Source organism: Poromitra crassiceps (assembly GCF_964638095.1).
Source record: "Poromitra crassiceps genome assembly, chromosome: 2".
NCBI lineage: Eukaryota > Metazoa > Chordata > Actinopteri > Beryciformes > Melamphaidae > Poromitra > Poromitra crassiceps.
Window position 1 is genome coordinate 6,381,693 of NC_139624.1, and position 10,734 is coordinate 6,392,426.

The following is a 10,734-nucleotide window of genomic DNA, read 5'->3' on the forward strand; positions in this document are numbered from 1 at the left end:
CATGTAGCTCGAAACGCGTTACAACAACAAATACATCTGGAGAAAAGGAGTTCTGCGGTGTGCGAGTAGTTTTTATTCTTTTTCTCTCACTGTTCTAGTTCAGCTCAGCACCTGCCCCAACTTTGGGTTTTGGATGTGCGTGTCTCCCTCCTTTTTCACTGTGTCTACAAGAGGCCAGAAATTAAATCTCTGTAGTGATTTCCATCTCGGGGTGGATGAGGGTCAGGGTCAGGATCAACCTGATCTTCATCAGGGTCATCCTCAAGGTTGTCATCAGGCCTCAAGCAGATGTTGTGTAGAGGATACAGCAGGCGGTGACTGCTTAACTAATGTTCCCAATGTCTTTCATGTGTAGGCATTTGAGCCTCCGGAACTTTGTCTTTAGGATTCCAAAGGCATGCTCAATGACCACACGGGCTGTGTTCAGCTTCTGGTTAAACCGTCTCTGCCTGCCAGTTAGATGGCCGTTATCCGTGTATGGCTTCATCAGTTGGGGTAATAGGGGATATACAGAGTCTCCGATGATGTATATTCCCTCTGGCACCACGGAAAGGGGATCCTGCTCCAGCTGTAAACCAACAATGGACGTGCGGAATGCCCGCGCATCATGCCAACTGCCAGGGTCACCTGCTTTGACATAGCAGAACCGGCGCCGGCTGTCACAGAATCCAGTGTGGAGGACAGAATAGAACAGTTTTATGTTGAGATATGCTATTGGGTTATTGCAGTGTGGTTTCACGATGGGGATATGGCATCCATCGACAGCACAGACAGTGTTGGGAAATCCTGCAGCTCGGAAACCTAGCTCTGAATTTTGCAGAGCTTGATCAGTGGGCCAAGTAATGTGGTGTGATAGGTGGGTGTTGACTGCAGAATTCATGGATATGGAGTGAGACGGTGGATTTTGTGATGTTGAAGCGGTCTGCAATGCCTCGATAGGATTCCTGGTTGGCCAGGGTCCAGAGACAGGCAAGGACACTTGTTAGTGACTGGCAACTTGGTGTGCTGTGGGTTCATGTAATGGGGACCAAGGTCAGTAATCAGGTCCTGATTGATGATGGAGAGAGAGAGAGCCAAAAGAGATTAGCATTTAATCATAAGGCGTAGCCTATAACAACATACGTGTATACAATGTGTGCTGGTTTTGTACATACTTCAACATGTTCGCGCGACAGTCTAAAATGACTTTGGAAGTCTGAAAGGCTGTACTGCGGGACCACCACTTCCACAAACTGCTGGGTTTTGGGTACAGCTCCTAGGGAAGGCAGACACATGGAGCAGCTGCTGGAACCGGTTTACTGAGATACTGAGGTTATAGATTATGTGACATAACGTTTCACTGTGATCTGTATCCTGACAGATGTAGGCCCACATTCAGAGTATCTCTCTCTCTATGTGTGTGTGTGTGTGTGTGTATATATATATATATATGTGTGTGTGTGTGTGTGTGTATATATATATATATATATATATATATATATATATACATACACGTGTGTGTATATATATATATGTGTGTATATGTGTATATATACAGTATATGTGTGTATATGTGTATATATATACATTGTGGCAACTCTGATTCAATCCAAGACACATAAAACAGTTTTAAACGCCGAAGCGTTGTTTTATTCACCAAAATGAAAACTCTTCCCTTATCGGGGTATGTCCATGAAATATATATAACTAAAGTAGGCTGGGTTAGCCTGGGGCCAGTGAGGGGGTTTGCTCCCCACCACGTAGCCAGGGCTCCGTTCCTCGTTTAAGTGCTCCCGTAACGTGCCTGTGGACGAGAGGAGAGAGGGTCTGTCAGGCAACATCATTTTATGACACGAGAATGGTTAGGGAGAGGAGTGGAAATCTGACTTACCGCCCGACAGCAAGGAGCGCTTCCACCTGGAGGAAAACCGGCCACACAGTGAGCTTCAGAGCGGCGTCTGTTTTTCTAGGGCCACTGATTGGGGATCTGTTCCAGCCGGGCGCTCTGTTCCTAACAGCGCCCGGCTGCTAGCGGTCCCACTGATTCAGGACATAATTGGGGAAGTACCTATCAGTGATGACGCGTCCCAGACAGCGTTTCTGTTGGGATCCCCCTGCTCTGACGTCACTGTGGTGGCTGGCTGTCCTCCTGCTCTCACCTGTCAGGGGGTAGGCTGACGAGACTCCACACATCCTCCCCCTAAGCTCGCTGCCAGTGCGGGGAGCTTCACTTTCCCCTGCTTCATCTCGGCGTGACATGGCGTCTGCGTGTGGTATCTCTCTTCCTGGTTTGTGTTCCACTTTGAACTTATAGTTCTGAAGTTCCAAGAACCACCGCGTTACCCGCTCATTTTTATCCTTGTTCGTCGCCATCCATTTTAGGGGGGCGTGGTCCGTGATGAGGGTGAATACCCTGCCCCATAGGTAGTAGCGTAGGTAGTGAATGGCCCACTTCACCGCCAGGCATTCCTTCTCTACGGTTGAGTAGTTTCTCTCATGTTTAAGCAATTTTCTACTTATAAAGGTAACGGGGTGTTCATCCCCATCTATTACCTGCGCCAGCACTGCTCCTATTCCTGTTCCTGAGGCGTCTGTGTGTAGGATGAATGGCTTAGCGAAGTCTGGGGCTATCAGCACCGGCTCTCGGCAGAGCGCCTCCTTTAGGGCACAGAATGCGGCGTTTGTTTCCTCCGTCCATTTGACATGGTGGGGCAGCTTCTGGCGCGTTAAGTCATACAACGGGGCTGCTATGGTGGCAAAATTTTTTACAAATTTTAAATAATATGCAATCAGGCCCAGGAAGGATTTTACTTGTTTTTTCGTCCTGGGCTGGGGCCAATTTTGTATCCTCTCCACTTTGGTTATTTGGGGTTTTACGCACCCCCGGCCTATGGTGTATCCCAGGTAGTTTGTCTCTGTCCATGCCAATTTACATTTCTTGGCGTTGGCGGTGAGTCCGGCTCGGCGGAGGGCTCCCAGCACCGCTTCCAGCTGTGTCATGTGCTGCTCCCAGCTGCTGCTGTGTATGACGATATCGTCTAGATATGCCGCCGCATAAGCGCGATGGGGCCGGAGGACTCTGTCCATCAGTCGCTGAAATGTGGCCGGGGCGCCGTGTACTCCAAAGGGGAGGACGCGGTATTGAAATAGGCCGTCGGGGGTCGCGAATGCGGTTTTGGCTCTCGCCCGTCTGGTTAGGGGTACCTGCCAATAGCCTTTGGTGAGGTCCAGGGTGCTCACGAATCGAGCGGGCCCCAGCCGCTCGATTAATTCATCTACCCTTGGCATCGGGTATGCGTCAAAAGTGGATATTTCATTCAGTTTTCTAAAATCATTGCAAAACCGAAGCGTCCCGTCTGGCTTCGGCACACTGACAATGGGGCTGGACCAGGGGCTGTGGGACTCTTCTATTACGCCCAACTCGAGCATTTTCTTCACTTCGCCCCGGATGGCTTCTCTCCGGGCCTCGGGGATGCGGTAGGGCCGCTGTCGCACCACTTTTCCCGGCGTCGTCTCAATGTCGTGTTGGATAGCGTGTGTCCGTCCTGGCAGCTCGGAGAAAACATCATGACTCCTTCCTAGGAGTTCCTTGAGATCTTGTCGTTGCTCTGGCCCCAGGTCCTGTCCGATGTCCACGGGGATCGTCTGCGGTGGCCTGGGTTGTGCGAGGGTGAGGAGGGCTAGGGGGCCGGGTCTCTCGGCGTCGTGCCATGGCTTCAGAATGTTTATGTGGTATATCTGGTGGCCTTTCCTCCTCCCCGGCTGACAGACCCGGTAATTCACTGGCCCGACCTTCTCGGTTACTTCAAATGGTCCCTGCCATTTTGCCAGGAATTTGCAGTCATGGCTGGGCACCAGCACCAGGACCTTCTCTCCTACCTGGAACTGCCGGGGTTTGGCTCCCCTGTTATAGGTGCGCGCCTGGGCTGCCTGGGCTTCCTCCATGTGACTCCGTACCAGTGGCCAGACCTTTTTGGCTCTCTCCTGGAGCCGCTCCACATGTTCGATAACATTCCGGAGGGGGGAGGGCTGGCTTTCCCAGGCCTCCTTGGCCAGGTCGAGTAGGCCACGGGGGTTTCGGCCGTAGAGGAGTTCGAACGGTGAGTATCCGGTGGAGGCCTGTGGCACCTCCCGTATGGCGAACAGCACGTATGGGAGGAGTTGGTCCCAATCTTTTCCGTCCACGTCAATCAGTTTTTTTAGCATCTTTTTCAGGGTTTGGTTGAATCTCTCGACAAGTCCATCGGTCTGGGGGTGATAAACAGAAGTTCTGATACGGGTGATTTTCAGCCATTTGTATAACGCCGTCATTACTCTGGACATAAAACAGGACCCTTGGTCTGTGAGTACCTGCTCCGCTATTCCCACTCTGCTAAATAGCAGGAACAGTTCTCGAGCGACATTTTTGGCATTAGCGGTGCGTAAAGGTATTGCCTCAGGGTAACGAGTAGCATAATCCACTATTACCAGTATGTATCGGTGTCCTCGGCTGGACTTCGGGAGAGGCCCCACGATATCCATGGCCAGCCTGGAGAACGGGACCTCGATGATTGGCAGTGGAATCAGTGGGTTCCGGTACATTGGCCGGGGTGCCGTTTTCTGGCACTCGCCACAACAACGACAGAACAGTTCAATGGCTTTCTTTATGCCGGGCCAATAGAATCTGCGTAGCACTCTATCATACGTTTTTTGGACCCCTAAGTGGGCCCCCAGTTGGTGAGTGTGGGCCAAATACAACACTCTGGATACGTATGTTTTTGGTACTAACAATTGTTCTATTAAATCCAACCCCCGGAGTTTTGGCGACTCGATACAACAACCCATGTTTAACAATAAACTGTGGAAAGTTTTGTCTCACCCCGGAACAGTGCTGGCCATCGATGCCAGCGACGGCGCGGCGGCCGGCTTCCAAATTCGGATCGGCCCACTGGGCCGAGGCAAACTCTCCGCGGCCCGGAGGTCCAGGGTCGTCCGGTAGCGGAAACTCCGCGAAAGGGTCCTCGTCGAGAGGAGGCGTGTCCGACTCGGCTGGCCGGGTTGGACCGTCTTCCGCGGCTGATGTTTCGGACTGCGGTCCGTCTGATCCCGGCCGGAAGGCTGGGCAGGCCAGGCGCGGCCGGGCCATCCTTTTTCCCCTCGGTTTCTCTCGTCGGGGCTTCTCCGGCCGACGACCGTGACTCCAGTACCGGCTGAATAGGGGGCAGTCGGTGCCTATCAGGAGCGGGACCGGGAGGTTGGGCACCACGCCGGCGGCTACTTTTACGTCGCCTTTCGGGGTCTGGACCCGTATATAACTGACCGGATAGCTCTTCACGTCCCCGTGGACGCACGTCACCGGCATTGTCTCTGTAGTGAGGACCTCCACGAGGTCAGCCCGCACGAGCGTCACCACACTACCGGAGTCTAGGAGGGCGTGGGTGTCGATGCGGCCCACCCGGACCGGCAGTGTCGCCTGCTGGCTAGGGGCTCCTCCGGTGTGGAGGGAGGGCCGTGGTTCGTCTCCGGCGGCGGAAGGCATCGACACATCCCGGTCGGGGCAGGACCAGGAGAGGTGGTCCTCTTGTCCGCAGACATAGCACCTCCTCAGCTGCCGACTCACTCGGTCGGCCTGGGCACGAGGGTCCCTCTGGGTCGGGGGCTGTAGCGGCGGTGGCCGGCGTCGGCTGTCTCGGCTGGGTCTGTCGGCTATGGCGGGCTTTCGGAGGGGCTCGTGCTGCGTGTGGCGCATCATATCGGCGCTGACTTGGTGGTTCTCTAGCAAGGCCACCAATGCGTTCAGCGATGAGGGGCTCACCTGGGCAGCATATTTTCGGGCGTCGGGCGGCAAGGAGCGGATACATCTGTCTATTACGAGGCGTTCTATCCACGGGGGCTCCCCGGTGGAGGTGAGCCAACTCTGGGTGAGCCTCAGCAAATCGGCGACTTGGGAGCGGGGCGGTTGGTCCGGGGTGTACCTCCAGCCATGGTACCTTTGTGCGCGAGCAGGAAGGCTGTAGCCGTAACTGGCGAGGATGGCGGTGCGCAGCTTCACAAAGTCGCGGGCCTCTCCCATGGACATGTCCCGGCAAACCCTCTGTGCCTGGCCCGTGAGGAAGGGCGCGATGATGCCTCCCCAGTGGGCTGCGGGCCATCCCTCTCGCACCGCCGTTCTTTCGAAGAGCTCCATGTATGCCTCGATATCATCGTCGGGGGTCTGCTTAGTGAGGACATCTCCTGGAGCCCGGGAAGTCGAGCCGTCTTTCTCTATTTTTTTTATCAGTTCGTGTACTGCCTGCTGTAGGTCAGTTTGGCTTTGGATTAGGGCCACCAGAGCCTGTGCTTGCTCCATGGTGCGTGCGGTTGGCGTTGAATCAGAGTGCCTGCATTCTCCACCACTTGTGGCAACTCTGATTCAATCCAAGACACATAAAACAGTTTTAAACGCCGAAGCGTTGTTTTATTCACCAAAATGAAAACTCTTCCCTTATCGGGGTATGTCCATGAAATATATATAACTAAAGTAGGCTGGGTTAGCCTGGGGCCAGTGAGGGGGTTTGCTCCCCACCACGTAGCCAGGGCTCCGTTCCTCGTTTAAGTGCTCCCGTAACGTGCCTGTGGACGAGAGGAGAGAGGGTCTGTCAGGCAACATCATTTTATGACACGAGAATGGTTAGGGAGAGGAGTGGAAATCTGACTTACCGCCCGACAGCAAGGAGCGCTTCCACCTGGAGGAAAACCGGCCACACAGTGAGCTTCAGAGCGGCGTCTGTTTTTCTAGGGCCACTGATTGGGGATCTGTTCCAGCCGGGCGCTCTGTTCCTAACAGCGCCCGGCTGCTAGCGGTCCCACTGATTCAGGACATAATTGGGGAAGTACCTATCAGTGATGACGCGTCCCAGACAGCGTTTCTGTTGGGATCCCCCTGCTCTGACGTCACTGTGGTGGCTGGCTGTCCTCCTGCTCTCACCTGTCAGGGGGTAGGCTGACGAGACTCCACAACATACACACACAGGCTTTCAGCCTAACGTTAGTGATGTTATCTTGTGGTTTTCTTCTTCTATACATACAAACTTGCCATTTCAGAACATACCTCCACGGATGGCGTTCATGTGCAAGCAATACCTCCAAATGAACGCATCTACTTCATCGACAACGATGTGGGCAAAGGCGATATCAGCCATGGTGCTTTGTTTGAGTCCTAGTGCTGGTGGCGGTAATGCGCCTCTTAAGAAGGTTACCTACCGGTGTTAAACCAGAAGAAGAAGAAGAGCAGCGAGTGCGCTGTCAAGAGCGTTTGACTTGTTGACGCCTCGCCTGACTGCACTCGCCTGCTTTCAAGGCCAGGCGGCAGTCATCTCAAACGAGCCTAATGACTGACTGAGGTTTTGAAGTGGCCAGCTGCTCCCAACTCCAACTGATTGGTGCCTCAATCACCAGGTCCTGCAAGGCAGACAAGACACATACACACAACACACACAAGCCCCAGCAGAGGCCCTGGGCTATCAGTCATTTTGTCATTTTGACAATGCTTGCTCCTCCTGGTTCACGGCAATCACCATGAAACTCAAAAACAGGCTACAGACGTCTCAAAATAAACTGGTTATCCTGAAACTGCATCCCAGAATCCATATCCTCCCCTCTCACTTCCTTAGCCTTAGGTGGCTCAGAGTGGAAGAGAGGGTTTCTCAGATCAAACTGTGCATGGTTTTCAGGATTTTTAAACGGGAGGCTCCTCGCTACCTCACTGACTACTTCCAACATCGTTCCCCCCAAATTTAAATCTTTAATGGGTAAATGTACCTTTTCTTATTCAGCAGCTATTTTATGGAACAAACTCCCTGAGAGTATAAAGACCCTTAATTCCAGGTTTTCCTTTAAGCTCGCCTTGAAAAAATGGCTGGTTGGTTCCCAAATGGGTTCCTAACCTTTTATTTTCCCCTGTCTCCTGTATGCTTGCAGCATTTGAACCCCTGGTAGGTCTTTTGGTTTATTATATGAGCTGGTCTCTCTTTTTATTTATTGATTGGTGCATTTTTGTTGTTGTTTATTAACCATTCCAGTAATTGAGTGTATGGCTTCAAGGTCAATCATTCTTGAATCAAAGGAATGATTGATGTTGAGTAGTGTTGTTTAATGTATTTGTTGTTTATGTTGCCCGCGCACACACGCGCTCACACATGCACACATACACTCACTCCACTTGTCCCATACAAAGGACCACAATGGAAACAAGCCCTTGGGCTTTATTGTGTTTTACTCCTTTTGATCAATATTGTTTTGTTGTATTGTCTTGCACAATTCTGCTTATATTGAATCAATAAAGATATCAATCAATCAATCACACACGCCCCCCCCCCCCCATAAAGACAGGGGGCTCTATCTTCCGACAGGTGCTATCCCCTAATAGCGATTTGCACACTGCGCGTGCCTTAAGGCACGGAAGATAGCATTCCGCCTTGCGCCATCCGCCAGCTGTTCTGCCGGGTTTTGCTCCCCCACCGAGCAGCAAAAAAAAGCATCCCCACCTCACGGGAGCTACTTGTAATAATTTATACAGAAATGTAACTGTTTCAAAGTGATATAATTGTCTGGTAGACGTGACCTCCCTGATTTCTAAGTTAAAACAGCCCCGAAATATGTTGGGGATGCAATTCTCGGCGGGCATGCGGAAACGTTCACGGCACCTGTCGCAAGCGCAAATTAGAGCTGTGGCTGATAGCATAATGCCATCTATCACCATTTAGCGCTGAAACACCTGCTTTGGCTTGTGGCAGCCAATGCCCAGTACAGTTATCACAGGCATGCGCTTGTGTCCGCCCCCAATTTGCATTGCGCACGGAGTTAAACGAGCGCAAACGCTAAAATAGCGCTTTTGGGAAGATAGAGCCCAGGGTCCCAAGGGGAAACCTGGACACCAACCAATGCAACAGGTATTATACAGTACATGAGCTATAACTGCATAGATCAAACTACGACCGCACCGCAGATTTATGCCTCCGCCATTAGTTCATTCTTGAGTCCAAATCGCCATTTGAGGCAAATTGGAAGAAATTCCGTCAAGGCGCTCCTGAGATGTTGCGTTACAGAGCCTGGAAATTGGGTGTGTGAGGTCACAGTAACCTCAAAGTAACCAACAAAAGGTCACAGTAACCTCACAGTAACCAACAAAATCAAATCAGTTCATCCTTGAGTTCAAGTGACGTTTGAGGCAAATTCGAAGAAGTTCAATCAAGACATTCCCGAGATATCGCATTAACAAGCTTGAAAATGGCATTTGAGGGGTCACAGTGGCCTTGACCTTCGACCTTTGATAACCAAAATGGAATCAGTTCATCCTTGCGTCCAAGTCGATGTTTGAGCCAAATCAGAAGAAATTCCATCAAGCCGTTCTTGAGATATCGCGTCAACGAACTTGGGAATGGTGTTCGTGAGGTCACAGTGACCTTGAACTTTGACCACCAAAATGTAATCAGTTCATCCTTGAGGCCAAGTTAATGTTTGAGGTAAATTTGATGAAATTCCGTCAAGCCATTCCCGAGATATGGCGTTAACAAGCTTAAGAATGGCGTTGGAGATGTCACAGTGACCCTGACCTTTGATCACCAAAATGTAATCTGTTCATCCCTGCACCCAAGTCGACATTTGAGCAATATTGGAATAAATTCCATCAAGCCGTTCTTGAGATATTGCTTTAACAAACTTGGGAATGTCATTCGTGAGGTCACAGTGACCTTGACCTTTGACCACGAAAATCTAATCAGTTCATCAGTTCATACTTGAGTCCAAGTCGATGTTTGAGGCAAATTTGATGAAACTCCGTCAAGGCATTCCTGAGATATCGCGTTAACAAGCTTGAAAATGGCGTTCGAGAGGTCACAGTGACCTTGACCACCAAAATCTAATCAGTTCATGCTTGAGTCCAAGTCTATGTTTGAGGCAAATTTGATGAAATTCCGTCAAAGCATTCCTCAGATATCGCGTTAACAAGAAAATGGCGTTTGAGAGGTCACAGTGACCTTGGCCTTTGACCTTTGACCACCAAAATCTAATCAGTTCATCCTTGAGTCTAAGTCGATGTTTGAGGCAAATTTGATGAAATTCCGTCAAGGTGTTCCTCAGATATCGTGTTAACGAATATTGGACGGACGGATGGACGGACAGACAACCCGGATCCATAATGCCTCCAGGCTGGCTATCGCCGGCGGAGGCATAATTACATGAAATGTGAAAAAGTACAATTATCAAAATGCAAATCTATATATAATCTTAAATGAACCACCACCCCAATATTTGTTCACTTGTCTTTCAGCCTTAAAAGCCTCACATCTCCTCTCAGCAAGTGGATCCTTGAAGCTTTTAAGAGAGAGACAGAGATATCAAGATTAGAAATAACAGAAGAATTCTACTGCCATGGGGCCCTGGACAAAGCGCCCACAACTATATTGTCCTTTCCTTTAATATGGCATATATCTAAAGTATCCGATTGAAGAAATAAAGGCCATCTTATAAGTCTCTGATTTGGACAGCGCAGTGAGTTCAAAAATGTTAAGGGGTTGTGATCTGTATAGACCAGGGCTCTTCAATTAGAATTCAAAAAGGTCCAGTTACTAAAATTTCCTCCCAGCAAAGGTCAGAACGTCATAATGTCTAAATAGCCTACCCCTATGTATTCCAAATAATATCGTACAAATGTACATTTCTATATCATTTTAACAAAATGTATTGTCAATTTTCAAGTGTTTTCAAATTAAAATACTTAACATACAGATACACCGA

The 10,734-nt window shown here is 50.3% G+C and overlaps 1 pseudogene across 1 annotated transcript; it reads right to left on the reverse strand.

Annotated features, from left to right (window-relative positions):
• Window positions 1–280: 280 nt before the first annotated feature.
• On the reverse strand, window positions 281–7,139 carry LOC310798155 (annotated as a pseudogene). The gene is made up of 3 exons: window positions 7,049–7,139; window positions 1,210–1,255; window positions 281–1,005 (listed from the first exon to the last, which is right to left on the reverse strand). The product of its transcript is annotated as an uncharacterized misc_RNA (transcript).
• Window positions 7,140–10,734: the final 3,595 nt, after the last annotated feature.